General features: G+C 39.6%; 1 long non-coding RNA gene across 1 annotated transcript; it reads right to left on the bottom strand.

Moving 5' to 3' along the window:
* Window positions 1–1,113: 1,113 nt before the first annotated feature.
* Window positions 1,114–4,326, bottom strand: LOC126996771 (uncharacterized). Its single transcript, XR_007751525.1, has 3 exons — window positions 4,061–4,326; window positions 1,973–2,088; window positions 1,114–1,255 (listed from the first exon to the last, which is right to left on the bottom strand). It is a non-coding gene; the product is annotated as an uncharacterized LOC126996771 (long non-coding RNA).
* Between the last annotated feature and the right edge of the window lie 281 nt (window positions 4,327–4,607).

The following is a 4,607-nucleotide window of genomic DNA, read 5'->3' as shown; positions in this document are numbered from 1 at the left end:
CATCACAGACTACATAAAATGCAAATATGATCGGTGCCTAAAGGTGTTATAATATAAAATATTTATATATATATATATATATATATATATATATATATATATATATATATATATTATATATATATATATATATATATATATATATATATATATATATATATATGTAAAACTGTCTGCCCTAATGTCCCTCCCACTTTTGAAGGCCAAATGACGCCCCTGATTGTAACAATGCATCTTGTAACACCCATGACTGGGTGCCGGTACAAATCTCCTCATTTAACACCGAGAAATTAATCTAGGCTCTAGGGAACTCGGAAAATCCAAGTTAGAGAGTGCTGGCTGTGGAGATTGAACCAGTGACCTTCGACATACAAAGCCATGTCTGTCAGTCGAGCCAATAAAGGTAAAGGTAAAGTTGGGGCATACGCTATAGCAGCGCGTGGCCTCTGTGCTCATCTCCGTAACATTGGGCCTTGAGCCTGTGGTGAGAGGGATCCCATTACCCCTGGGACACAGGGCCAGTGTGACATCTGGGTTACCACAGTTTCCCAGGTAGTCATTTATCGACCAGCCCGAGAGGGAGGATGATCAGCTGGGTGAGCTGCACGCCGACTGCCCAGGCCGGGATTCGAACCCGGGCCCGCGTAGAAGCCAGGCATGCTGGCCACTAGACCACGGAGGCGTATTGGAGCCCAATCTCAAGTGAACCCACTCACAATGGCACACAATTTTTTTTCCGGTAAATTTTGTGCTTTGAATGAATTTGCTAATCATTTCTGTCGAAAAACAGCACAAATTATTTTTCACCCCTTCCACCCTAACCTCCTCAGTAATAAAAAAAAAGTGACAAAATCATAGCCTTGAGGCAGTAATATTCAGCCCCAGCATCAAAAAATTATACTGCTGCCCTATGAAAGGCATCTCTTAACTCCGATGAAGTAGGTGGTGACTGTGGTGGAGCAGCTTCATTGTCATCCCTTGCAGTGGCAGGTGTCATTGGGCCAGCAGATGATGAAGCAGTGGCTGGTGTCATAGGGCCAGCAGATGATGAAACAGTGGCTGGTGTCATTGGGCCAGCAGATGATGAAACAGTGGCAGGTGTCATTGGGCCTGCAGATGATGAAGCAGTGGCTGGTGTCATAGGGCCAGCAGATATTGAAGCAGTGGCTGTTGCCGGAGCAGCTAATGGTATCTTTTCCACAAGTAATGAACAATGTGCTGGGATGGTCTCTAGCAATACTGATAAAGTGTGTATCTACAAAGAATATGAATTTAAGGGTGATTAATAAATTGTTTTAATAAGAAAATAAAAGTTTTTGCCAAAAACATACAGGCCAGTCAATATTTCACTGCTGCTTTACTGTTGCTGCTGTCCTATCCCTAGCACATCATGTCAATGCTGAATGGCTCTGGTACCCCTTCAAATACATGAGACGAGCAGCCTATGATGTCATACACCAGTTTACTACCACAGTTAATGTCATAGTTATATAGGCAGGCGCCTGCGTATCTGTGGTGCCACACGTGTGGGGCACTCAGGTGCTGGGGGAAATGTCATTGTTATGAAGGGACAGGGGTAAACCAGTGTATGCTGTGAGGCCTTGGTGTGGAAGTTCCCTGTCTGAACTGTGCAGCTAATCCCCCATACAGTGAGGGCCTTTTTTACTCCCACAGGGGCTGTGCAGCTGAGAGAGTGGTGTACATGAGTGTGAGCGTGTGAGTAAGTGTGTGCCTGTCTTGGCTAAAACCCTTCACTGGGGGAAGACAACCAAGGTATTTAGATAGATTGATAGTCATTGACAGATGAACATTAAAAAAATTTATATATCAAATATGCAGTTCACTGCTATGAACTTATTAACTTTAAGCTGAAATAAAGGCATTGTGGCCAGTATAGCTGCATTCTGTGAGCACATAAAAAACTAACTAATATATGTTTTACATTTAAAGACATAACAACTAAAAAAATTACCAGTCTGCCGCTGCTCATTCTTGCACTTGGCAATGCAAGGCTTTGATTTTTGTTGTACGTTGTACCAACGCCTCTCACAGTCATCCTGCGTACGGGGTCCACTCCCAGGGAAGGCACTGTCAGGGTATAAATGTGGAGCAAGTTTCTTAATCGTTTTACTATGGCATGCTTTTTATTTCCCATAACTTCTCCAATAACATTTAATACATGCTGTGATGGAAAGCTAAATCAGTACCAATATTTTATTTACATGCATCATAAGACATTAACTTTTTAGTTGTTATGAACATGGCCATAAATACTACTTTTCATTACCTACTTTTCTAAAATGCTTTTCTCTAAGTAGGAGGATATTACACAATACAGCTACACAAAAAAAATTCAAAGCATTAATCTTAATCCCATTCTTTTGAGTACTTCTAACCTAACATTATATCACCAGAAACTGTTTGACCAATGCTATCAAAATAATATTTTAATCTTACTTTACCATTCTCATCAAATCTACCTATTCCGATATAGTCTTAACATAAAATATTTGTAAAAGTGTTGAGAGCCTGGCATGCCCAACCCACCCACCCCCCAAAAAAAATCTAAATAAGGAATAAATAAAATAACAGGTAAATATGACTTGACTCTTATACTAACCCCCTTTCTACCCTAACAAACTTGGGGACCTACCATGTTAGGTTAGGACGTGTTTGGTAGGACATGTTTAGCAGGAGTTGGTTTAGTTATGTTAGATTGTTGAGGGAGTGGGGGTTGCAGCAGAAATGGTCATGATGATGCTATTCACATGGAGCAGTAGGAAAAAAGTATGTCCTGTTTGGAAACTCTGTGGTTGTGTTTGTATACAAAAATACCCATTTGACGAGGTTAGGTTAGTTTGCAAGTTACTTGAATCATGGATATGTGAATATGTAACAAAAAAAATAAAAGCGTTAACCTTAATTTCATTATCTTGAGTACATTCCAATCTAACATAATATCACCATAATCTGTTTGGCCAATGCTATAAATATGCTATTTTAATCTTACTTTACCGTTCTCAATGAAACCTACCTATTCCCATATAGTCTTGACATAAAGTACTTGTAAAAGTGTCCATAGTCTGGCATGCCTAGCATCCCCCCCTAATAAAAATAAATAATAAACAAATAAAAATAAATAAAGAATAAAAAAAAGGGCAAATATGCCTTAACTATCTATACCAACCCCCTCTTCCCCCCCAACAAACTTGGTATGTTAAGTTAGGATGTGTTCGGTAGGACGGGGCAGGTTTGGCACTTGGGGACCTACCATGTTAGGTTAGGATGTGTCAGGTAGGACAGGTTTAGCAGGAGTTGGTTTAGTTATGTTAGATTGTTGAGGGAGTGGGGGTTGCAGCAGAAATGGTCATGATGATGCTATTCACGTGAAGCAGTAGGAAAAAGTATGTTCTGTTTGGAAACTCTGTGGTTGTGTTTGTATACAAAAATACCCATTTGACGAGGTTAGGTTAGTTTGCAAGTTACTTGAATCATGAATATGTGAATATGTAACAAAAAAATAAAGCATTAACCTTAATTTCATTATCTTGAGTACATTCCAATCTAACATTATATCACCATAATCTGTTTGACCAATGCTTTAAATATACTATTTTAATCTTACTTTACCATTCTCACAAAACCTACCCATTCCCATATAGTCTCGACATAAAGTACTTGTAAAAGTGTCCATAGTCTGGCATGCCTAGCATCCCCCAATAAAAAAATAATAATAAACAAATAAAATAAAAAAGAATAAAACAGGGCAAATATGCCTTAACTATCTATACCAACCCCTCTTCCCCCCCAACAAACTTGGCATGTTAAGTTAGGATGTGCTCGGTAGAACGGGGCAGGTTTGGCATGGTTAGGTTTAGTTATGTTAGGTTGTTGAGGGAGAGGGGGTTGTGGCATACATGGTCATAATGAAACTATTCAGATACAGAATAAAAAGGTATGTTCTGTTTGAAAGGTCACTGGTTGTGTTATTATGCAAAAAATACCCAACTGATTAGGTTAGTTTGTAAGCTAACTGAACCATGAATATGTGATTACTAACCTTGTTACAGCTTCTGCCACTTCAGTCCACGCTCTCTTCTTATCCTCAGGGGTGATACTCTTCCCATAACACCCTCTGATTATACGTATTTTTTCTTGAATTTGATGTAAGACCGTTTCATCTGGCGACCAATTAAACTTACTCCTTTTCTGCGCTGGTTCCCCGGCCCGTAGATGTGCTCATTGGGGCAGATAACGTGGTTATGGTGCGGTAATTTCAGCAGAGCAAGTCGTGACGCAGGCGGGGAGATACGGGTATTGACGAGTGACGGAGTAAAAGCAGCCTTTGAGGCTGCTTCTATCTGCCACAAGACTCAGTATTTTCTTGTGTTTGCCATTTATTATGTTTCTGTTGTACATTTATACATCTTTTCTTTATTATTCTTTTGAAATATATACTTAATTCATGTCGGATGTTTACGTTTTGCACGGAGGCGTCCTTAGCAACGAGCCCGCCATAAAGAAGAAGAAGAAGAAGATAATAGTAGCCAGGATTTGCTAATACCTACACTCAAAGTTGACGAGGATAGCTTTTACTCTTAATAATT

Source organism: Eriocheir sinensis, chromosome 1, assembly GCF_024679095.1.
Source record: "Eriocheir sinensis breed Jianghai 21 chromosome 1, ASM2467909v1, whole genome shotgun sequence".
In the NCBI taxonomy this organism is placed as follows: domain Eukaryota; kingdom Metazoa; phylum Arthropoda; class Malacostraca; order Decapoda; family Varunidae; genus Eriocheir; species Eriocheir sinensis.
This window is presented reverse-complemented; position numbering and strand designations above follow the sequence as displayed.